Source organism: Rhinichthys klamathensis, unplaced genomic scaffold, assembly GCF_029890125.1.
Source record: "Rhinichthys klamathensis goyatoka isolate OS25496 unplaced genomic scaffold, OSU_Roscu_1.1 h1tg000313l_1, whole genome shotgun sequence".
Classification (NCBI taxonomy): domain Eukaryota; kingdom Metazoa; phylum Chordata; class Actinopteri; order Cypriniformes; family Leuciscidae; genus Rhinichthys; species Rhinichthys klamathensis.
The window spans coordinates 960,497-984,946 of NW_026606831.1; the positions used below are offsets into that span (position 1 = coordinate 960,497).

A 24,450-nucleotide genomic window follows, 5' to 3' on the forward strand; every position below is an offset into this window, starting at 1 on the left:
CCAGACAAGAAGCAGTGAGATGTTGTTCTTTTTCCTAGCATTATCGTCGGTTGATTATTATTAGCCGTCTAATAGGCTGCATTCCCACTAATGCGCAAGTATATTTTGACATAGCAGACGTTTGGACGGCCGTTCTTAATCGTCGAAGAATTGAATGCGATGCATGGGAGAATCTTTTTTTTTTTTTTCAGCCGATACGATTCATTTTGATGTGGGTTCCCACGCAACACGCACGCATCTCGGGCAAGAGCCCGGATAGCTCAGTCGGTAGAGCATCAGACTTTTAATCTGAGGGTCCAGGGTTCAAGTCCCTGTTCGGGCGATCGAGCCTCTTTTTTTTGAGGAGGGCTACGTTTTGCTGTTGTGTTCGTGCACTGCACCTGCACTGGCCTCGGGCAGCGACGCTGCAAGGCACCAAGCGAAATGACAAGCCCCCTTCAGCCAGCTTGTAGTCGTGGCCGAGTGGTTAAGGCGATGGACTAGAAATCCATTGGGGTATCCCCGCGCAGGTTCGAATCCTGCCGACTACGTTTGACAGCATGCGCCTGCTTTAGGTTGAAACCTTGCTAAAACTTTAGGAAAAGAAAAAAAGTCACTGTGACAATATTACCCTTGAAAAGAGTTATGTTGGCAAGGAATAGTTTTGTCTGCAAGCTAAAGATGACAAGGGCCCTTTTGTACTCAGCCACACTTCGGGGAGACCGGTAGCTCGCCGTGATCGTATAGTGGTTAGTACTCTGCGTTGTGGCCGCAGCAACCCCGGTTCGAATCTGGGTCACGGCAAGTTTTTCTGGGTGCCTTTGAAATTGAGCTCCACGTTACCACCTCTCCTCACCCCGTCCGTCAGACCACTTTTTTTTGTTGTTGCACGGTGCGTCCTTGACGTGCTCTGGATGTTTGAGTGAATTGCCACTGGGACCTTCTTTGAGAGCACGAGCTCTCAGGTTTGAACCCTCAGAGAAAAGACTGAAAACCAAACGCTCCCATTTAGTTTGGAAGAATCTTGCTTCAGAGAGAATATGGTGCTGGTATACTTTCTAATCGCTAGGTGTCAGTACACTCGCTGGCAGTTACCTAGAGTGCAGTGGACTTGCTATTTGCTCCAAACAACTGCGCCTTTGAAGCAAGTTTACAATAACGAAAAGAGCGCGGCAAGTCCACAGCATTAAAGCATGTAAAGATGCTTTCCAGACAAGAAGCAGTGAGATGTTGTTCTTTTTCCTAGCATTATCGTCGGTTGATTATTATTAGCCGTCTAATAGGCTGCATTCCCACTAATGCGCAAGTATATTTTGACATAGCAGACGTTTGGACGGCCGTTCTTAATCGTCGAAGAATTGAATGCGATGCATGGGAGAATCTTTTTTTTTTCTTTCAGCCGATACGATTCATTTTGATGTGGGTTCCCACGCAACACGCACGCATCTCGGGCAAGAGCCCGGATAGCTCAGTCGGTAGAGCATCAGACTTTTAATCTGAGGGTCCAGGGTTCAAGTCCCTGTTCGGGCGATCGAGCCTCTTTTTTTTGAGGAGGGCTACGTTTTGCTGTTGAGTTCGTGCACTGCACCTGCACTGGCCTCGGGCAGCGACGCTGCAAGGCACCAAGCGAAATGACAAGCCCCCTTCAGCCAGCTTGTAGTCGTGGCCGAGTGGTTAAGGCGATGGACTAGAAATCCATTGGGGTATCCCCGCGCAGGTTCGAATCCTGCCGGCTATGTTTGACAGCATGCGCCTGCTTTAGGTTGAAACGTTGCTAAAACTTTAGGAAAAGAAAAAAAGTCACTGTGACAATATTACCCTTGAAAAGAGTTATGTTGGCAAGGAATAGTTTTGTCTGCAAGCTAAAGATGACAAGGGCCCTTTTGTACTCAGCCACACGTCGGGGAGACCGGTAGCTCGCCGTGATCGTATAGTGGTTAGTACTCTGCGTTGTGGTCGCAGCCATCCCGGTTCGAATCCGGGTCACGGCAAGTTTTTCTGGGTGCCTTTGAAATTGAGCTCCACGTTACCACCTTTCCTCACCCCTTCTGTCAGACCACTTTTTTTTGTTGTTGCACGGTGCGTCCTTGACGTGCTCTGGATGTTTGAGTGAATTGCCACTGGGACCTTCTTTGAGAGCACGAGCTCTCAGGTTTGAACCCTCAGAGAAAAGACTGAAAACCAAACGCTCCCATTTAGTTTGGAAGAATCTTGCTTCAGAGAGAATATGGTGCTGGTATACTTTCTAATCGCTAGGTGTCAGTACACTCGCTGGCTGTTACCTAGAGTGCAGTGGACTTGCTATTTGCTACAAACAGCTGCGCCTTTGAAGCAAGTTTACAATAACGAAAAGAGCGCGGCAAGTCCACAGCATTAAAGCATGTAAAGATGCTTTCCAGACAAGAAGCAGTGAGATGTTGTTCTTTTTCCTAGCATTATCGTCGGTTGATTATTATTAGCCGTCTAATAGGCTGCATTCCCACTAATGCGCAAGTATATTTTGACATAGCAGACGTTTGGACGGCCGTTCTTAATCGTCGAAGAATTGAATGCGATGCATGGGAGAATCTTTTTTTTTTCTTTCAGCCGATACGATTCATTTTGATGTGGGTTCCCACGCAACACGCATGCATCTCGGGCAAGAGCCCGGATAGCTCAGTCGGTAGAGCATCAGACTTTTAATCTGAGGGTCCAGGGTTCAAGTCCCTGTTCGGGCGATCAAGCCTCTTTTTTTTGAGGAGGGCTACGTTTTGCTGTTGAGTTCGTGCACTGCACCTGCACTGGCCTCGGGCAGCGACGCTGCAAGGCACCAAGTGAAATGACAAGCCCCCTTCAGCCAGCTTGTAGTCGTGGCCGAGTGGTTAAGGCGATGGACTAGAAATCCATTGGGGTATCCCCGCGCAGGTTCGAATCCTGCCGACTACGTTTGACAGCATGCGCCTGCTTTAGGTTGAAACCTTGCTAAAACTTTATGAAAAGAAAAAAAGTCACTGTGACAATATTACCCTTGAAAAGAGTTATGTTGGCAAGGAATAGTTTTGTCTGCAAGCTAAAGATGACAAGGGCCCTTTTGTACTCAGCCACACGTCGGGGAGACCGGTAGCTCGCCGTGATCGTATAGTGGTTAGTATTCTCCGTTGTGGCTGCAGCAACCCCGGTTCGAATCCGGGTCACGGCAAGTTTTTCTGGGTGCCTTTGAAATTGAGCTCCACGTTACCACCTCTCCTCACCCCGTCCGTCAGACCACTTTTTTTTTTGTTGCACGGTGCGTCCTTGACGTGCTCTGGATGTTTGAGTGAATTGCCACTGGGACCTTCTTTGAGAGCACGAGCTCTCAGGTTTGAACCCTCAGAGAAAAGACTGAAAACCAAACGCTCCCATTTAGTTTGGAAGAATCTTGCTTCAGAGAGAATATGGTGCTGGTATACTTTCTAATCGCTAGGTGTCAGTACACTCGCTGGCAGTTACCTAGAGTGCAGTGGACTTGCTATTTGCTCCAAACAACTGCGCCTTTGAAGCAAGTTTACAATAACGAAAAGAGCGCGGCAAGTCCACAGCATTAAAGCATGTAAAGATGCTTTCCAGACAAGAAGCAGTGAGATGTTGTTCTTTTTCCTAGCATTATCGTCGGTTGATTATTATTAGCCGTCTAATAGGCTGCATTCCCACTAATGCGCAAGTATATTTTGACATAGCAGACGTTTGGACGGCCGTTCTTAATCGTCGAAGAATTGAATACGATGCATGGGAGAATCTTTTTTTTTTCTTTCAGCCGATACGATTCATTTTGATGTGGGTTCCCACGCAACACGCACGCATCTCGGGCAAGAGCCGGGATGGCGGTACCTGACAGCCGTGCGTCTGTAAAATCTATCCAATACAATGACGAGCTCCATCTTTAAAAAACCAATTACGTTACGAGCTCCATTTTTGGCCGTCCAATGAAATGTCAAGGTCCATTTTTCATAGACCAATCACCGCACATAGTCCATTTTTGTCCATCTTTGAGTTTGAGCAGATTCCATCCAATCTCCGCTCATATTCTCTTTTTTGGCCGTCCAATGAAATGGCAATGTCCATTTTTCATACACCAATCACCGCACGTTGAGCATAAACGTCACCGCTGTTATTTATATTCCGCTCAGGTAACGTTATGTTATTTATAGTTATTGTATTTATTGTTAATGAACGTTTTCTGTATTTTAGGAATAGCAAGATTGCTCCGTAAAACGATCAGGTAAGTTAACGTTAACTGTAATTGTAAGTAATAGGGTATAATTGTCGCAGCTCAATTTGTAATGTAAATAGTTTTATTCGATTTTGTCTGACTTTGTGTAACTTCAGTCATCAAGCAAACCTTATTTTTTTTGTATAGGTAACGTTAGCTAACGTTACGTTAGCTATAGCTAACGTTATCATCGAGCTTGGCAATTGTACATTTTTGTCAGTAACGAAACTTATTTTGTTTTCTGACAGGATTAACTAGTAAAATAGCATATCTGATAGTGTTTGTTACTTTATAGGAAATGGATAAATCAATGTACAATAAATCTCATTGTACTAGTCTACTGTAACACTGGCATAAAATGTAACAAAATAAATTTGGATAATGTCTCTAACTGTTGGGTGTTTGTTTAACTTTTATACACTTGTGGTAAAAAATGACCAGTCATAAGTGAATGGATGAGAATACAATAAGTATATAAAATAAAATTCAGGCACATGTTCATTTTAACACATGGGCACAGTTGAAATAACACAATGTTTAATCTGAGTATTTGTTATAGTCAAAATAATCCATAACAGTTACATTATACGTTTTACTACAAAACAATTTGTATGAAGCCCAGGTCAATGAGGCATACAGGCCATAAATAGCAAATAGAAGTTCAAAATTTGTAATGTTTACAAAAACTCTATCACAAGATCTATCACAACATTAGGTGATGATATATACAGTATGCATTATTTTGGATTTATAAACTGCTATAATGTGGCGGTCATTTTGGACCAGGAAAAATGACCACGTAGTCAATTTTTGTCAATTTTTGAGCACAAACACCGCTTAAGTTATTTATATCCCGCTGTTATTTATATTCCGCTCAGGTATGTTATTTATAGTTATTTTATTTATTGTTAATGAAATGGCTTACGTTTTCTATTTTTTAGGAATAGTAAGATTGCCTCCGTAAAACATCTCTGTAATCCCTCATTTTGGGCCCTTGCCATGATGACTTAATGTAATTACACTATAACATGAATAAAACTGCGTATCTGTCATTACAGAAAATGTCCAAACAACAATCCAAAAGCCACAAGGCTATGGATGATACTGAGTGGGTCTCGCGCTTTAGGTCTTTTGCCTCCACTGGTGTCTGGCCATCAGATGCAGGTAACCGACCTGCTCCAAGGCAAAAGAAGTGGTACAGTCTGTATCAGAAGGTATGTAGAAAAAGTATCAAAAGGAATATATATATATATATATATATATATATATATATTAATTTTGAGTAGTAGACATATTATATTTTCAGTATGTACAGTATGAGCATAAAACAAGAACTTGTACAAATAAATATAAGTGGCATCTTTTGTTTTGTTTACAGATAGAGAAGTGCCCTCTGCAGCTGAGAGGACAGCTAACGCTTTTCTCCCAGCCACAGATGTGTTTGTGTGGATTTCATCCTCATAAGGTAGGCTAATTTGGGCTCTTTCAGTTTAACTACAGTTGATGCAGTGTGCACACAATATAAAGATGTGGTATTTCTTAACATTAATGTATTCTTGGACAATTTCTGTTGTTTCTATCTGGGTTGGTTTGGCAACAGGTCTGTTCCACAGCAGAGGAAATTGCTTAGTAGGTAAAAGAAGGTCATAAGGTTGAAACTAACTACATCACTAATAACTGAATAAAAAACCCACATCTAAATTTGTCACGTCATTTGCATGAAAGGGGTTCTTATACATTATTGTTTATACTATTAACATAGAATAGAACAGTAGTATTGTGCTTTCTTTAAATCACTGGTGATTTTGTCCATCATCTTTCTAAGTCTTTCATACTGTATTTCATACTGTATATATGCACTGTTTTATACATTTTTGTTATGCAGCAGCAAGTGCCTACAGCCTCATCTAGACCCACAAGCAGTGCAGACCAATCAACTAGTGGTCAATGTAGCTCCTTAATGGTAGGTAGATTTTATAGCTTTATGTGAGAGAGAATTCATAACGGAAATATTTTATATTCTTGTCATATTTCAGCTCCCAACCACTGCTCCAGTAGAACGTCCCACAGCTGACACTACACCCGCAAGTTTGGTGAAAAGGCCCAAGCTCACCCTTTCCTCGGTACATATGATGGCATGTGTTTTAAAATGGTTAACAGTTGTCATATTAATACTTCTCTCTTTAAAGTTTAATAAGTCCAGATTTGGTGGAAAGCATGTGGAGAGTGCAAAGCCAAATTTACATGTTGGACGGAAAGCTCATGTAAGTAATAAATAATTATTATTTCTTTGCTACAAAAAAAAATTCCAATGATACAATTTTTTTATACCTTGTATTTTTAGACTCATTCAACCACTGCTACAAATGCAGCTGCCCGTGTGTGTGAGGCTCCAGTGCTAGCAGGTGGTCCTCCTCAAACCATCTCTCCACCACAGCCTCCAAGTGCAGAATCATTTTTTCTTGCTCCTCCATTACCGCCTCCAAAACAACGGCATCGGCCAGTGGAGGGGCAGAGTTTAGGAGTGAATGTGGTAAAACATTGCACTTGTTACTATGTTTGGTTAGTATTTTTTTGTCTTTATTTGACCTGTCCTTTTCTGTCTACAGAGCGCATTCCAGCCTGAGCACTCTGCTGCAGTTCCTCTCCTGTGGCCTAAAACCATGCCCCAGGAGGATCACCAATGGGTCTCCACAGGATTGTTCAGAGTTGGTGCTCGTGGGAATTTGGAGCTCCAGGATCATCTCCAGTTGTGGTATTTCCCTCCACAGCCATCCCTTATTTACCACCAGGCACCAACATCAGCCAGATTTTTTGCCCATCCCTTACTGCTGTGGATGCCGTATAGGCTGTGGAAAGTCAGGCTGCTGTGCGCGGACCAAGCCTGTAAAAGCCCTCTGACTAGTGGAGGTCTTCACAGACGGGTGCGTCAGGTCCTTGACATTGACCGCTTTTACAACCTGGTCACAGAGACTCTGATTTGCTCCAAGTGCCGCCGCAGCTACCTGTCTTGGAATAGGGAAATACTTGAGCAGCTGGACATGGCCCATCGTTCTGAGTTTAGGGTCATTCTTACCCGCCGGTATGTTACATTATTGTGTGATTTTTGTCAGTTGCTTATCCATGTATATTTAATTTATTTCTTATTACAGATATGCCTGTGACATCAGGGTGATACGCCTCCTACGGGAACGTGGTCTGGGGAATGGCCCTGTCCGACTGATTGGCCAATTGAAAGAGAACCACAGTGAAGAGTGGCTGAAAAGGGTTGCGCGGTATACCAGCGAGTGTGCTTCTTTTACCAGCAAAAGTTGCCTGATGCCACCAACATTTGAAGAGCCTCCCCAACCTGTGGCAATTCCCAGCTATAAGTGGCTTTCAGTGGTGTACAGCCAAGACATCCTGTTCAGGCTGGAGGATATCAAGGCTAGTATCACCTCCACTTATGGATCCATCTTAAAACTGGATTCCACCAGAAAGGTACATCTTTAATTATTATTGTACTGAGGTTATGCAAATTCTATTTATATTTAAATCTAAATAGAAATGGAACCTCAAATGAATGAACAACTTAAACAATAACATAAGATGGAATGTCAAATTGAGGGACAATTCAAAGATTAAAACAAGAAGAACATTGCAGAGATAACCACTAAATTTTTTTATGACATTACACGCATAAGCTCTATATTAATGCAATAGAACCACTGAAGGTGTTGCTACTATTGGTTTAATATATATGTTTGTTTTAGATCACTAAAAAGCTCTCAGGACCGGCAAAAGGCACTGCACAGTGGCTGACATCCGTTGGTAACGAGATGGGTCAAGTGCTCATCAGTGTCTTGACTGCTGGTGAGGGACCAGGTTTGGATCTTATGGCAGCTGGCTTGGTAGACAGGTATGTTACCTGTAATACATTTTCACTTACATGTAATTTAACTTGTCCTTAGTTTAGAATTTACTATTTACAATTTGCATTTGTAATTTACTGTTGTTTGATGATGAAATTCTTTAATTATTTTTGATAATTATTTCTCGCAGGTATAAAGCTGCAGGTGTAGACCCTCCTGTTGCTCTCTATGTGGACTGTGGCTGCTGCAAGGATGTGGGTGAGACCAAGCTGAAGGCCAGATTTGCTGGATGGCCTAACTTGATTGTTCGCCTCGACATCTGGCACTATATGCGACGCCTGGCTGTGGGATGCACCACTGATGCACACCAGCTCTATCCCACTTTCATGGCTCGCATATCAGCATGTATTTTTGAGTGGGATGCTGCTGATGTCAACAAGTTGAGAGAGGCAAAAAGAGCACAGCTAAAAGAGCAAGGCCTGATGGCTCTGACGGAGAAGCAGCTAGATCGGCACATAAAAAAAGAAGAGTTAGAGCTGCACTGCAGGAGGAGGACTCGTGGAGAAGACCAAACCATCCGGCTGTTGGATCAGCTCATCAGTGAGCTCATCAGTGACAAGGGTAAGGATGCCCTTGGTGTTCCTCTTCTGGACCCCATCAGAATGCAGCACATCTGGCGTGTTCAGAAGAGACATGTTAAGTGCATTCAGGACCCACCTGGTGTGGCGCTGTACACACAGACTGGCACCATCACCAAGGGAGGAGTGCAACTGCAGACACTGCGCTGTGCCAGAGGTTCTACATCTTTGGAGTCATTCCACTGTCACTTAAACCGGTTCATTCCAGGTACGTGCAACTCAATAATGTTTATGTTTAACAGAAATACTTGACCTTATTCCTTTTTGCCGTTTTTTTGTATTTACTTTAGTAAACAGTGCAAACTCGCTCAACTTCCAGATCTACCTACTAGATGGGCTACATCGCTGGAACCACAACAGGGCAGCAGCTGCTCTGGAGGCAGAGACCTCGGGCCTGCGCACATACTCGGGCGAGCTGGTTCACAGCGTGAATAAAGATTATGAGAAGGTTTTTGGCAGGAAGCTGATTCCTTCTTTTACACCACCCGCAAAGTACACAGGTATTCATATTTAATATTGTATGTTTATGCTCATAGTTCTTTCTCTGTTTCTATGTAGTTTTTTTTTTTTTTTTTTTTGAATATTGGTTTTGCATTTTCAGGTGAACTGATTGGAGTGCAGTACCTGTTGAGGCAGAACAATGAACCTCTACAGTGTATGGCGCCAGACTCCGAGGAGGCAAATACATTGCTGGAGCAGTTGGAAGAGCCAGTAGAGACTGATGAGGGCTTTGAAGAACTTGAACATATTGAGGTCACTCTTGCCGATTTACTTTTGGACACATCTGATATGATCTCAGTGCTACCTGCTTCTTGTGCTCCTGAGCTTTCTGGTCAGTCCGCTCCTCCTGTCCAGTCCACTCACCTGCTGGGGGTCCCATCTGCACCCGCTCCTCCTGTCCAGTCCACTCACCTGCTGGGGGTCCAACATGCATCTGCTCCTCCTGTCCAGTCCACTCACCTGCTGGGGGTCCAACATGCGTCTGCTCCTCCTGTCCAGTCCACTCACCTGCTGGGGGTCCAACATGCGTCTGCTCCTCCTGTCCAGTCCACTCACCTCCTGGGGGTCCAACATGCGTCTGCTCCTCCTGTCCAGTCCACTCACCTGCTGGGGGTCCAACATGCGTCTGCTCCTCCTGTCCAGTCCACTCACCTGCTGGGGGTCCAACATGCGTCTGCTCCTCCTGTCCAGTCCACTCACCTGCTGGGGGTCCAACATGCATCTGCTCCTCCTGTCCAGTCCACTCACCTGCTGGGGGTCCCATCTGCACCCGCTCCTCCTGTCCAGTCCACTCACCTGCTGGGGGTCCCGTCTGCACCTGCTCCTCCTGTCCAGTCCACTCACCTGCTGGGGGTCCAACATGCGTCTGCTCCTCCTGTCCAGTCCGCTCACCTGCTGGGGGTCCAACATGTGTCTGCTCCTCCTGTCCAGTCCACTCACCTGATGGGGGTCCCGTCTGGGTTACCTGGACAATCTACATCTTCAGAGCAAGTTGTAAGAGAAATACCAGTATGCTTTATATTTATTGATGTTTGACCTTCTTGAAATACTTCAAATCTAATGTAATACTTCCTCCTAGGCCGTGGATGAACAGAGTTTGGCAGGAATGGATCGTGTTGATGAGCTTGCGGAATACTTGGTGGAGCTAAGAAATGAAAAAGGCCTCACTCTTACCAATCAGCAGGCCAGCACCATTGTGGGTCTTTGGCAGAACTTGGAGCAACACGATAAGGACCGGATTTCTTACGCTGCTCGACATCAGGAGAGACTGCTCACTGGTCGGTTTAGGTCTCCGAAAAAGAAGGCTGTATTTGCAGGAGTTGAAAGCACAAAAAGGTGTGTACTTGGTTCTACTGGTTCAGCTGCTCAGTGGCCAAACTGCAGCCGTCTTGTAGAAACAATATTTATCAGATTGTGCAACATTCATAATAGCCCCAAGAAAATTGGACACCAAACCCTTTCAAGATGGTCACTAATTCTAAATGATTATAAAAAGATTCGACAGCTCATTTTAATCAACGGCATTATTATGAAAGATACAACTCTGCAACTTGTTACTGTAAATCAGACCACGTTGATACAGTGGCATAACAAAAGATTCAAGGCACAAGAAGTTGCAATTCTGATGCAAGGGTTGGTACTGCCTGATGAACGCCCTGTTGCCAGTGAACCACTACTCCCAGTAAACACTAGGCCCACTCAAGTCACACCACACATGCATGAACACACTTACAACATGCCACCTGACACGGCTGGGTTGGCAAAAACCAAGCTAGTTGTCAAAGATAGAGCTGAGCTGAGAACCATACAGCCAAAACAACATACAGCTCAGCCAGGAGTTTTTTACATGCCACTAATAGTGCCACCAACCACTACAGCAAGTAGCATTCTGCTTCTGCCGCCACCCCAGACCACTGCACCCAGTAGAGTTTGCACACCACATTCTGAGAGCACAACTGGCCCTTGTCAAATGCAAGACACTCCACAAAAAGAAAAGCGTAAATACACTAGAACAGTCACATCCAACAGATGCACTAAATGTGGAGAGCCACGCACCACAGACACTGGCCATAGCCAGTTCAAAGGCAGAATTTACTGCCCAAACAGGGAGACCCTAACCAAAGAGCAGTGGCTTAGAATGATGAGAAAATAGTACATCATTGTATTTTATGTTGTGAAGATTTTGTTTTTATTATAGTAAAATATTTAGTTGTTTTGCAAAACTAATACCGAAATAATTGCACTATTTTTTATTTGATTTTTTTTTTTTTTTTTTTTTTTTTTTTTTTTTTAATTTGATTGTGATTCATTGTGCTGCCCACAACATATACACAAACTGTTGTATTTGTTCTAGGTTAATGGGTTGTATATAGTTCAGTTCTGTTTGTTTGTTTTCTTTTTACTTGAAAATAGTGATTTATTTTAAATACTATACCAAACGTGATTTGTTTGTACATATTTTGTTGAATGTTGTATATTTCTATGTATATTATAAAGTGTACATTATATGTTTTATATTTCGACGTGAAAAGAATAAAAAATATTTTTTAAATATTTTATTGATCTGTTTTATGTTTATTGTTTTGTTAATGGCTGATAGTGACAGTGATGTGATATAGCAGGCTTAGGTGGAGTGTCCGAAGTCAAATTACATAAAAGAAGAGATACATGCAGAATGCCCATACTGTTTATTTATTTTTTAAATCAAGGTTACAGTAATAGGTGGTAGTTTACTATTAATCATTATTAGATACTCCTGCAATATATCAGTACACTAAATGTTCTTCCATTCTACCATTTGATAATACTGGGTCATCAATGCAGAGTGTTTATAAAGTTAGATCATTGGGAAGTCCCTAAAAATGTGGTTCAGTACCTCCTTTTGATCAAAAGAAGAAAAAATTTAAATGCAATGTGTTAATAATTAAATAAATGGTTAATTGCCTGCAAGCTGAACTGCATCCCTTATATTGCACTAAATAAATCTTGAAATGAATAAAAAAAGACATTAGACCCAGCAAGAAAACTCATGTTCTTGCTGGGGATCGAACCCGGATCTCTGTGATTTTTCTCCTCCCCTCGCGCCCCTCCCCTCGCGCCCCTCCCCTCGCGCCCCTCCCCTCGCGCCCCTCCCCTCGCGCCCCTCCCCCTCAATTCTTCCCCATCTTATACAGACTATTGTTCCCCAGCTTTAGCGGAGTCGGTAGAGCATCAGACTTTCAATCTGAGGGTCCAGGGTTCAAGTCCCTGTTCGGGCGATCGAGCCTCTTTTTTTTGAGGAGGGCTACGTTTTGCTGTTGAGTTCGTGCACTGCACCTGCACTGGCCTCGGGCAGCGACGCTGCAAGGCACCAAGCGAAATGACAAGCCCGCTTCAGCCAGTTTGTAGTCATGGCCGAGTGGTTAAGGCGATGGACTAGAAATCCATTGGGGTATCCCCGCGCAGGTTCGAATCCTGCCGACTACGTTTGACAGCATGCGCCTGCTTTAGGTTGAAACCTTGCTAAAACTTTAGGAAAAGAAAAAAAGTCACTGTGACAATATTACCCTTGAAAAGAGTTATGTTGGCAAGGAATAGTTTTGTCTGCAAGCTAAAGATGACAAGGGCCCTTTTGTACTCAGCCACACGTCGGGGAGACCGGTAGCTCGCCGTGATCGTATAGTGGTTAGTACTCTGCGTTGTGGCCGCAGCAACCCCGGTTCGAATCCGGGTCACGGCAAGTTGTTCTGGGTGCCTTTGAAATTGAGCTCCACGTTACCTCCTCACCCCGTCCGTCAGACCACTTTTTTTTTTTGTTGCACGGTGCGTCCTTGACGTGCTCTGGATGTTTGAGTGAATTGCCACTGGGACCTTCTTTGAGAGCACGAGCTCTCAGGTTTGAACCCTCAGAGAAAAGACTGAAAACCAAACGCTCCCATTTAGTTTGGAAGAATCTTGCTTCAGAGAGAATATGGTGCTGGTATACTTTCTAATCGCTAGGTGTCAGTACACTCGCTGGCAGTTACCTAGAGTGCAGTGGACTTGCTATTTGCTCCAAACAACTGCGCCTTTGAAGCAAGTTTACAATAACGAAAAGAGCGCGGCAAGTCCACAGCATTAAAGCATGTAAAGATGCTTTCCAGACAAGAAGCAGTGAGATGTTGTTCTTTTTCCTAGCATTATCGTCGGTTGATTATTATTAGCCGTCTAATAGGCTGCATTCCCACTAATGCGCAAGTATATTTTGACATAGCAGACGTTTGGACGGCCGTTCTTAATCGTCGAAGAATTGAATGCGATGCATGGGAGAATCTTTTTTTTTTCTTTCAGCCGATACGATTCATTTTGATGTGGGTTCCCACGCAACACGCATGCATCTCGGGCAAGAGCCCGGATAGCTCAGTCGGTAGAGCATCAGACTTTTAATCTGAGGGTCCAGGGTTCAAGTCCTTGTTCGGGCGATCGAGCCTCTTTTTTTTGAGGAGCGCAACGTTTTGCTGTTGAGTTCGTGCACTGCACCTGCACTGGCCTCGGGCAGCGACGCTGCAAGGGACAAAGCGAAATGACAAGCCCCTTTCAGCCAGCTTGTAGTCGTGGCCGAGTGGTTAAGGCGATGGACTAGAAATCCATTGGGGTATCCCCGCGCAGGTTCGAATCCTGCCGGCTATGTTTGACAGCATGCGCCTGCTTTAGGTTGAAACCTTGCTAAAACTTTAGGAAAAGAAAAAAAGTCACTGTGACAATATTACCCTTGAAAAGAGTTATGTTGGCAAGGAATAGTTTTGTCTGCAAGCTAAAGATGACAAGGGCCCTTTTGTACTCAGCCACACGTCGGGGAGACCGGTAGCTCGCCGTGATCGTATAGTGGTTAGTACTCTGCGTTGTGGTCGCAGCAACCCCGGTTCGAATCCGGGTCACGGCAAGTTTTTCTGGGTGCCTTTGAAATTGAGCTCCACGTTACCACCTCTCCTCACCCCGTCTGTCAGACCACTTTTTTTTGTTGTTGCACGGTGCGTCCTTGACGTGCTCTGGATGTTTGAGTGAATTGCCACTGGGACCTTCTTTGAGAGCACGAGCTCTCAGGTTTGAACCCTCAGAGAAAAGACTGAAAACCAAACGCTCCCATTTAGTTTGGAAGAATCCTGCTTCAGAGAAAATATGGTGCTGGTATACTTTCTAATCGCTAGGTGTCAGTACACTCGCTGGCTGTTACCTAGAGTGCAGTGGACTTGCTATTTGCTACAAACAGCTGCGCCTTTGAAGCAAGTTTACAATAACGAAAAGAGCGCGGCAAGTCCACAGCATTAAAGCATGTAAAGATGCTTTCCAGACAAGAAGCAGTGAGATGTTGTTCTTTTTCCTAGCATTATCGTCGGTTGATTATTATTAGCCGTCTAATAGGCTGCATTCCCACTAATGCGCAAGTATATTTTGACATAGCAGACGTTTGGACGGCCGTTCTTAATCGTCGAAGAATTGAATGCGATGCATGGGAGAATCTTTTTTTTTTCTTTCAGCCGATACGATTCATTTTGATGTGGGTTCCCACGCAACACGCACACATCTCAGGCAAGAGCCTGGATAGCTCAGTCGGTAGAGCATCAGACTTTTAATCTGAGGGTCCAGGGTTCAAGTCCCTGTTCGGGCGATCGAGCCTCTTTTTTTTGAGGAGCGCAACGTTTTGCTGTTGAGTTCGTGCACTACACCTACACTGGCCTCGGGCAGCGACGCTGCAAGGCACCAATTGAAATGACAAGCCCCCTTCAGCCAGCTTGTAGTCGTGGCCGAGTGGTTAAGGCGATGGACTAGAAATCCATTGGGGTATCCCCGCGCAGGTTCAAATCCTGCTGACTATGTTTGACAGCATGCGCCTGCTTAAGGTTTAAACCTTGCTAAAACTTTAGGAAAAGAAAAAAAGTCACTGTGACAATATTACCCTTGAAAAGAGTTATGTTGGCAAGGAACAGTTTTGTCTGCAAGCTAAAGATGACAAGGGCCCTTTTGTACTCAGCCACACGTCGGGGAGACCGGTAGCTCGCCGTGATCGTATAGTGGTTAGTACTCTGCGTTGTGGCCGCAGCAACCCTGGTTCGAATCCGGGTCACGGCAAGTTGTTCTGGGTGCCTTTGAAATTGAGCTCTACGTTACCACCTCTCCTCACCCCGTCCGTCAGACCACTTTTTTTTGTTGTTGCACGGTGCGTCCTTGACGTGCTCTGGATGTTTGAGTGAATTGCCACTGGGACCTTCTTTGAGAGCACGAGCTCTCAGGTTTGAACCCTCAGAGAAAAGACTGAAAACCAAACGCTCCCATTTAGTTTGGAAGAATCTTGCTTCAGAGAGAATATGGTGCTGGTATACTTTCTAATCGCTAGGTGTCAGTACACTCGCTGGCTGTTACCTAGAGTGCAGTGGACTTGCTATTTGCTCCAAACAACTGCGCCTTTGAAGCAAGTTTACAATAACGAAAAGAGCACGGCAAGTCCACAGCATTAAAGCATGTAAAGATGCTTTCCAGACAAGAAGCAGTGAGATGTTGTTCTTTTTCCTAGCATTATCGTCGGTTGATTATTATTAGCCGTCTAATAGGCTGCATTCCCACTAATGCGCAAGTATATTTTGACATAGCAGACGTTTGGACGGCCGTTCTTAATCATCGAAGAATTGAATGCGATGCATGGGAGAATCTTTTTTTTTTCTTTCAGCCGATACGATTCATTTTGATGTGGGTTCCCACGCAACACGCACACATCTCGGGCAAGAGCCCGGCAGCCTATTAGACGGCTAATAATAATCAACCGACGATAATGCTAGGAAAAAGAACAACATCTCATTGCTTCTTGTCTGGAAAGCATCTTTACATGCTTTAATGCTGTGGACTTGCTGCGCTCTTTTCGTTATTGTAAACTTGCTTCAAAGGCGCAGTTGTTTGGAGCAAATAGCAAGTGTCAGCTAAAGATGACAAGGGCCCTTTTGTACTCAACCACACGTCGGGGAGACTGGTAGCTCGCTGTGATCGTATAGTGGTTAGTACTCTGCGTTGTGGCCGCAGCAACCCCGGTTCAAATCCGGGTCACGGCAAGTTTTTCTGGGTGCCTTTGAAATTGAGCTCCACGTTACCACCTCTCCTCACCCTGTCTGTCAGACCACTTTTTTTTGTTGTTGCACGGTGCGTCCTTGACGTGCTCTGGATGTTTGAGTGAATTGCCACTGGGACCTTCTTTGAGAGCACGAGCTCTCAGGTTTGAACCCTCAGAGAAAAGACTGAAAACCAAACGCTCCCATTTAGTTTGGAAGAATCTTGCTTCAGAGAGAATATGGTGCTGGTATACTTTCTAATCGCTAGGTGTCAGTACACTCGCTGGCTGTTACCTAGAGTGCAGTGGACTTGCTATTTGCTACAAACAGCTGCGCCTTTGAAGCAAGTTTACAATAACGAAAAGAGCGCGGCAAGTCCACAGCATTAAAGCATGTAAAGATGCTTTCCAGACAAGAAGCAGTGAGATGTTGTTCTTTTTCCTAGCATTATCGTCGGTTGATTATTATTAGCCGTCTAATAGGCTGCATTCCCACTAATGCGCAAGTATATTTTGACATAGCAGACGTTTGGACGGCCGTTCTTAATCGTCGAAGAATTGAATGCGATGCATGGGAGAATCTTTTTTTTTTCTTTCAGCCGATACGATTCATTTTGATGTGGGTTCCCACCAGAGATGGGGACTCGAGTTTGAGACTCGGACTCGAGTGCGACTTAAGTCCCACACACAGTGACTTCAGACTCGACTTGAGACTCGTCCTCGAAAGACTTCAGACTCGACTCGGACTCGAGCTGCGGGACTCGTGAACAATGTTTATTTTTAGGAAACGTCTGATGAGCTCGCTGTTATCCCCCTCCCTCCGTTACCTATAACCTGCCTACGTAACCACGTACTACGTGGCCTATTGCTGGCAGCGCGCGCGCGACCGCACATGAGAGGATAACAAACAAAAAGTTCGACTGCACCGGCCGCTGCTGTGCCATTCATCGTTAGCTTTGGGTTCAAAAACTTCAAACAAGACGCGCTCAAAAGAAGCGCTCAATGCAAAATATGCAGTATCACGATAAAAGATTCTGGCTCAACCACATCTAATTTTATCAGGCATCTGAAAACGTACCCTGATAGGTGAGTAAACATGTTTAGCTCAGCATTGACCATCTACCGTTAGCTTGCTTATTGCTTTAGCTACCTAACGTTACGAGAGGTTAACTCCGACTGTCTTCCTTATGAAATATGAATGAGCGTTTGTTTAATTGCCAAACTTGTGGTGGTCGATTAACGTAACGTTAATCATTTACGTGCCGCTGGCTGCCCGTTGTCTACAAACAGGTTTATTGTTGATCATGTAACGTTACTGTTTCATTTAGTTATAACGTTACACTGGTTTGAGAGTCTGGGATGTGTTGACTTACAGTATATAAGCTATGATTAGTTGCATAGGCAGTGCAGCCAGAAGAAGCCAGAAATGTTTTGTGGTCCATACCTAGTGTGTTGAGAGAAGAGAAGGTTAACCAGTCTGATCTCACCCTTTGGATTTTTTTATTTCTAAACATTTTGTTCTTAACAAGTTACATGCCATAAGTTGGTCAGTTGCTTCACATTTACACTAAAGATTTTGAGCATTTTAATGTTTTGGAAGTGCACTGTAGTGTTAAAAATTTCATTTGGATGCAATAGTTTATTTGCATTTAGCTACACTGATGTTTTGCACTAAATAGGAGTGTGTCAATTTTAGTGTTGCGAGTTATATCATTTTCTATATTTGGTCTTATGTCTTGGTATGTTCAAGCTACAAGGCAAAATAAAGAAATTAACTAAAAGTAAAGCATTCTTGGTGTTTTTGTCATGTTGCAATAGCCTGTTTACACTGATTATATACCAAAATTAAAGCTGATACTGTATGCTAATAGATAAAGGAGTCATAATAACATATGGTACCACTTTATTTTGATAGTCCACTTTATACATTCTACTAACTATAAGTAACTTTGCAGCTGCATGTCAACTAACTCTCATTAGAGTATTAGTAGGCTGTCTGCTTAATATTTGCTAATTATATATTATAATATCTTATTTTGTTGGTTCCCCAACAGATATTCTACTGACTATAAGTAACTTGGCAACTACAAGTCAACTTGTTCTCCGAACCCACATCATAACCTGACAGTCTACTACAGTACAGTCTACTAATACTCTAATGAGAGTTAGTTGACATGTAGTTGAAAATGTACATTAGTAGAATGTCTAAAGTGGACTATTGAAATAAAGTGTAACCTAACATATTACATGCTTTGAATTCCTTATATAAAGCTATGCAGTGTTCTAAGCAAAATGGATGGGTCGCTGTACGTGATGCAACACTTAGGCCTATAACCACAAGAGACTTGAGACTTGACTTGGACTCTAGCTCAGAGACTTGAGACTTGACTTGGACTCTAGCTCAAAGACTTGAGACTTGACTTGGACTCTAGCTCAGAGACTTGAGACTTGACTTGGACTCTAGCTCAGAGACTTGTGAGCATCTCTGGTTCCCACGCAACACGCACACATCTCGGGCTACGTTTTGCTGTTGAGTTCGTGCACTGCACCTGCACTGGCCTCGGGCAGCGACGCTGCAAGGCACCAAGCGAAATGACAAGCCCCCTTCAGCCAGCTTGTAGTCGTGGCCGAGTGGTTAAGGCGATGGACTAGAAATCCATTGGGGTATCCCCGCGCAGGTTCGAATCCTGCCGACTACGTTTGACAGCAACCTTGACAGCTTTAGGTTGAAACCTTGCTAAAACTTTATGAAAAGAAAAAAAGTCACTGTGACAATATTACCCTTGAAAAGAGTTATGTTGGCAAGGAATAGTTTTGTCTGCAAGCTAAAGATGACAAGGGCCCTTTTGTACTCAGCCACACGTCGGGGAGACCGGTAGCTCGCCGTGATCGTATAGTGGTTAGTTTATTTTTGACCTGCGCATGCGCGGGCGGTGTTTGTTTGTGTTTAGAGCTCCGTCGAATTGATTCATTAATCCTTGATTTTCTTCTTTACCACTCATTTATTAACAAGCACTTTCTATTTTTATATCGTGTGAACCTATCCTCGATACTATTCCCTATAAAAAAACAATCGGATTGCTTTGATATCGCTACTTAGATCCAACTTTGCGAATCTCGGCTACTAGCCTTTAGCCCGCTAGCATTTCACGCGTGGGCTCGCGCCTATTGACCGTCTGATTTTACACCCGTTTCACTGAAAGGATACAGGTTATATCCAGCATTCCAGTCCTAAATTAGTAGTGATATTGGTAGTATCACTGTTAATTTACTGTTCATCTGTTATAATGGCGAACATATCGGATGTGTGTCTAACGTTACCTCTGAGTGCAGGTGAGGATACATTCGAGCTGATCTCAGTACGATTGGAACTGGAATCGGTGGAGAAACAGATCCGTGGTCTGCTGGAGAGGCAAGCCGAGCTGCGGGATCGGCGATCAGCGCTTGAAACGTCACGCGCCGATGCTCACAAGTCAGTGGTTAGTAACTTTTTGACTCCGACTTCCTCTACTCCGTGCGTTTCTCTGCCCAGGAGGACGCGATCATCTCTGGCTTCATTCACTCCGGCACCTACACAACACCATGGACCCTGGGTGATCCCACAGCGGAAGACACGAGCCAGGACCAGAGCAAGAACCTCTCCGCCCCTCCCGGTCTTCGAGATCTCCACCCGGAACCGCTTCTCCCCTCTTCACGAGTCGGAACGCGACGACGCCGTGATCATCGGCACTTCCATGGTCCGTCATGTCCGCGCTACCTCAGGTAAGGGTAAGGTGCGCACTCACTGCTTTCCTGGTGCTCGTGTTCTTGATGTCGCCGCACAGGTTCCCGAGATTCTGAACGGTGACGAGCGCGTCGGAGCCGTTGTCCTCCATGCGGGAACGAACGACATCAGGCTGCGGCAGACGGAGGTTCTGAAGAAGGACTACAGGAGCCTGATCGAGGCGGTACGCAGCACAGCGCCTGAGGCAACGATCATCGTGTCTGGACCGCTTCCCACGTACCGACTAGGACAAGAAAGGTTCAGTAGACTATTTGCTCTAAATGAATGGTTAATGTCATGGTGTAATGAACAGAAACTGCTCTTTGTAAATAATTGGAATCTGTTCTGGGAGCGACCTAGGCTCTACCGTGCTGATGGCCTGCACCCCAGCAGAATCGGAGCGGCTGTGCTGTCGGACAACATCTCCAAGACGTTGCACACCATCTGACTAGTAAGTCAAAGTCCAATTCACAGTCTTTGCTGTCCCAACTTAATTGATATAAGTAGTGTAGAACATTATATAGAAACTGTGTCTATTCCTCGTGTAGTGAGGCCAAACAATAAATCTAGTGTAGGATCTAGGAAAAATCTTATTGTAATTAAACCAGAAAATCTAAATATCAGTGAACAAAAACAATTTCTAAAACTAGGTCTTCTAAACATTAGATCGCTCACACCTAAGGCGGTTATTGTAAATGAAATGGTCACAGATAATAGCTTCGATGTACTTTGCCTTACTGAAACCTGGCTTAAACCAAATGAGTATTTCGGTCTAAATGAGTCTACTCCGCCAGGATACTGTTATAAACATGAGCCCCGTCTGATCGGTCGTGGCGGCGGTGTTGCAACAATCTATAGAGATATTCTTAATGTTACTCAGAAAACAGGTCACAGGTTTAATTCGTTTGAAGTACTTGTGCTAAATGTTACGCTCTTAGATGTAAGAAAGAAATCCCTATTATCTCTAGCCTTGGCTACTGTATATAGACCTCCAGGGCCCTACACTGATTTCCTAAAAGAGTTTGCAGACTTTCTCTCAGATCTATTGGTCAATGTCGATAAAGCAATAATTGTTGGAGATTTTAACATACACGTAGATAACACAAATGATGCGTTAGGGACTGCGTTTACAGATTTATTAAATTCCTTTGGGGTCAAGCAAAACGTCAATGGTCCCACTCATCGTCTAAATCATACACTAGACTTAATTATATCATATGGAACCGATCCAACCGATATAGATATTATACCGCAAAGTGACGATCTCACTGATCATCACATGGTAACTTGTATAATACGCACTGCTGAAATTTGTCATGTTGCGCCGCGTTATCGACCAGGCAGAACAATCCTTCCAATCACTATAGATAGATTCTCAAATAGCTTACCTGATCTATCTCAGCTGCTCAGTGAACCCAAACAAACAGATGAACTAGAGGAAATGACCAGCAGTTTGAGCACCATTTTCTCTAGTACATTAGATATTGTTGCACCAATTAGATTGAAAAAGGTTAGAGAGAAAACTAAAGCACCATGGTACAATAGTACTACACATGCTATCAAGAGAGAAACTTGTAACTTAGAGCGTAAATGGAAACAAACTAATTTAGAGGTCTTTAGAATCGCGTGGAAAGACAGTGTGTCACGTTATAAAAAGGCTCTAAAAGCAGCCAGGGCAGAGCATCTCTGCAAACTAATAGAAAATAACCAAAATAATCCAAGGTTTTTATTTAACACCGTGGCTAGACTAACAAATAAACAGACATCACCAGAGCAAAATATTCCGTTACAGTATAGTTGTAATGATTTTATGAATTACTTCAGTGAGAAAATAGAAAGCATCCGAAATACAATTGTAAATGTACAATCCTCTATGGTGTCTTGTGATTCAGCCTCAATTATCGTCCCTCAAGAACAACTACACCGCTTTACAACTGTAGGACAGGAAGAGCTAAATAAACTTATCATTGCATCTAAACCAACAACATGTTTATAAGATCCAATACCCACTAAACTTCTGAAAGAAGTGTTACCTGTAGTGGAAGAGCCTCTTCTTAATATCATTAACTCGTCTTTATTTTTAGGTCATGTTCCAAAAATATTCAAGCTGGCAGTAATAAAACCTCTTATTAAGAAACCGCAATTAGATCAAAATAACTTAGCAAATTACAGACCCATTTCAAATCTTCCATTTATGTCTAAAATACTAGAAAAAATTGTGTCCGCTCAATTGTGTTCTTTCTTGCAAGAAAATGAGATATATGAAAAATTTCAGTCAGGATTCAGACCGCATCATAGCACAGAAACTGCGCTAGTTAAAATTACAAATGATTTACTTTTAGCTTCTGACCAAGGCTGTATCTCAATACTAGTTCTACTCGATCTTAGCGCTGCGTTCGACACTATAGATCATAAAATACTCCTGGATCGACTACAAAACTACACTGGTGTTCAGGGACAGGCATTAAGCTGGTTCAGATCGTACTTATCAGACCGTTACCATTTTGTCTGTTTAAATGGGGAAAAATCGAAGATAACGTCAGTAGACTATGGAGTGCCACAAGGATCGGTGTTAGGCCCTCTGCTATTCTCAATATATATGCTGCCACTTGGTAATATTATAAGAAAACATGGAATTAATTTCCACTGCTATGCTGATGACACTCAATTATATATTTCATCACGACCAGATGAATACACTAACTTATCTAAATTGACAGAATGTCTTAAAGATATAAAATGCTGGATGACGTGTAATTTCCTGCTACTAAATCCAGATAAAACTGAGGTATTACTTATTGGTCCAAAAAACTACCCACAAAATCTCTTACAATACAACTTTAATATAGAAGGATGTCCTGTTACCTTATCGACTACAGTAAAAGACCTGGGTGTTATACTAGACCGCAACTTGTCTTTCGAAAATCATATTTCGTATGTTACAAGAACAGCCTTTTTCCACCTTAGAAACATTGCTAAATTACGTAACATGCTATCTGTTTCTGATGCAGAAAAGTTAGTTCATGCATTCATGACCTCGAGACTAGATTATTGTAATGCTTTATTAGCTGGTTGTCCTGCATCTTCAATAAACAAGCTACAGTTAGTCCAAAATGCAGCCGCTAGAGTTCTTACTAGGTCAAGAAAATATGATCATATAACACCGATTCTATCATCTCTGCACTGGTTACCTATCAAGTTCCGTATCAATTACAAAGTACTATTACTGACCTATAAAGCCCTAAATGGTTTAGCTCCTGTGTATTTAATGGACCTTCTATCGCCCTACAATCCATCGCGTTCTTTAAGATCCCGAAATTCGAGGCTTCTGGTCATTCCTAGGATATCTAAGTCCACTAAAGGAGGGAGGGCGTTCTCACATTTAGCTCCTAAACTCTGGAATAGCCTTCCTGATACTGTTCGTGGCTCAGACTCGCTCTCCCAGTTCAAAACTAGATTAAAGACGCATCTCTTCAGCCAAGCATTCACATAATGCTTACCTTTTATACCACTGTTGAATCAGATCGACTGCATTAATATTATGAACAGCACCTACGCTAATTATTTCCCATCTGCTTTTCTGCTGTTATCTCGGGACGCTAGTCCCGAGGTAAATAGCGTTCGTCAGCTCCAGTTTGTATCCAGCCTCTCACGGAGACTTCAGACGCTCCAACACCTGCGATGAGACGACTCGACGCCTGTGAAGAGACGACTCGACGCCTGTGAAGAGACGACTCAACGCCGGCGATATGTTATGCCCTAAATTAATACATGATGATTAACTAACTTATTCTATGTACATTTCTGAAATGCACTTTCTGTAAAGCTGCTTTGAAACAATATGTATTGTGAAAAGCGCTATACAAATAAATTTGAATTGAATTGAATTAGTACTCTGCGTTGTGGCCGCAGCAACCCCGGTTCGAATCTGGGTCACGGCAAGTTTTTCTGGGTACCTTTGAAATTGAGCTCCACGTTACCACCTCTCCTCACCCCGTCTGTCAGACCACTTTTTTTTGTTGTTGCACGGTGCGTCCTTGACGTGCTCTGGATGTTTGAGTGAATTGCCACTGGGACCTTCTTTGAGAGCACGAGCTCTCAGGTTTGAACCCTCAGAGAAAAGACTGAAAACCAAACGCTCCCATTTAGTTTGGAAGAATCTTGCTTCAGAGAGAATATGGTGCTGGTATACTTTCTAATCGCTAGGTGTCAGTACACTCGCTGGCAGTTACCTAGAGTGCAGTGGACTTGCTATTTGCTCCAAACAACTGCCCCTTTGAAGCAAGTTTACAATAACGAAAAGAGCGCGGCAAGTCCACAGCATTAAAGCATGTAAAGATGCTTTCCAGACAAGAAGCAGTGAGATGTTGTTCTTTTTCCTAGCATTATCGTCGGTTGATTATTAGTAGCCGTCTAATAGGCTGCATTCCCACTAA

The 24,450-nt window shown here is 43.5% G+C and overlaps 12 non-coding genes across 12 annotated transcripts; all 12 read left to right on the forward strand.

Annotated features, from left to right (window-relative positions):
• The first annotated feature begins 249 nt into the window (after nt 1–249).
• Nucleotides 250–322, forward strand: trnak-uuu (transfer RNA lysine (anticodon UUU)). The gene has a single exon. It is a non-coding gene; the product is annotated as a tRNA-Lys (tRNA).
• Nucleotides 323–448: 126 nt separating this feature from the next.
• On the forward strand, nt 449–530 carry trnas-aga (transfer RNA serine (anticodon AGA)). The gene has a single exon. It is a non-coding gene; the product is annotated as a tRNA-Ser (tRNA).
• A 906-nt stretch (nt 531–1,436) lies between these two features.
• On the forward strand, nt 1,437–1,509 carry trnak-uuu (transfer RNA lysine (anticodon UUU)). Its single transcript has one exon. It is a non-coding gene; the product is annotated as a tRNA-Lys (tRNA).
• A 389-nt stretch (nt 1,510–1,898) lies between these two features.
• On the forward strand, nt 1,899–1,970 carry trnah-gug (transfer RNA histidin (anticodon GUG)). Its single transcript has one exon. It is a non-coding gene; the product is annotated as a tRNA-His (tRNA).
• A 653-nt stretch (nt 1,971–2,623) lies between these two features.
• trnak-uuu (transfer RNA lysine (anticodon UUU)) lies at nt 2,624–2,696 on the forward strand. Its single transcript has one exon. It is a non-coding gene; the product is annotated as a tRNA-Lys (tRNA).
• A 126-nt stretch (nt 2,697–2,822) lies between these two features.
• On the forward strand, nt 2,823–2,904 carry trnas-aga (transfer RNA serine (anticodon AGA)). The gene has a single exon. It is a non-coding gene; the product is annotated as a tRNA-Ser (tRNA).
• A 9,676-nt stretch (nt 2,905–12,580) lies between these two features.
• Nucleotides 12,581–12,662, forward strand: trnas-aga (transfer RNA serine (anticodon AGA)). Its single transcript has one exon. It is a non-coding gene; the product is annotated as a tRNA-Ser (tRNA).
• Nucleotides 12,663–12,843: 181 nt separating this feature from the next.
• Nucleotides 12,844–12,915, forward strand: trnah-gug (transfer RNA histidin (anticodon GUG)). Its single transcript has one exon. It is a non-coding gene; the product is annotated as a tRNA-His (tRNA).
• A 1,110-nt stretch (nt 12,916–14,025) lies between these two features.
• trnah-gug (transfer RNA histidin (anticodon GUG)) lies at nt 14,026–14,097 on the forward strand. Its single transcript has one exon. It is a non-coding gene; the product is annotated as a tRNA-His (tRNA).
• Nucleotides 14,098–14,750: 653 nt separating this feature from the next.
• On the forward strand, nt 14,751–14,823 carry trnak-uuu (transfer RNA lysine (anticodon UUU)). Its single transcript has one exon. It is a non-coding gene; the product is annotated as a tRNA-Lys (tRNA).
• A 389-nt stretch (nt 14,824–15,212) lies between these two features.
• On the forward strand, nt 15,213–15,284 carry trnah-gug (transfer RNA histidin (anticodon GUG)). Its single transcript has one exon. It is a non-coding gene; the product is annotated as a tRNA-His (tRNA).
• Nucleotides 15,285–18,868: 3,584 nt separating this feature from the next.
• On the forward strand, nt 18,869–18,950 carry trnas-aga (transfer RNA serine (anticodon AGA)). Its single transcript has one exon. It is a non-coding gene; the product is annotated as a tRNA-Ser (tRNA).
• Nucleotides 18,951–24,450: the final 5,500 nt, after the last annotated feature.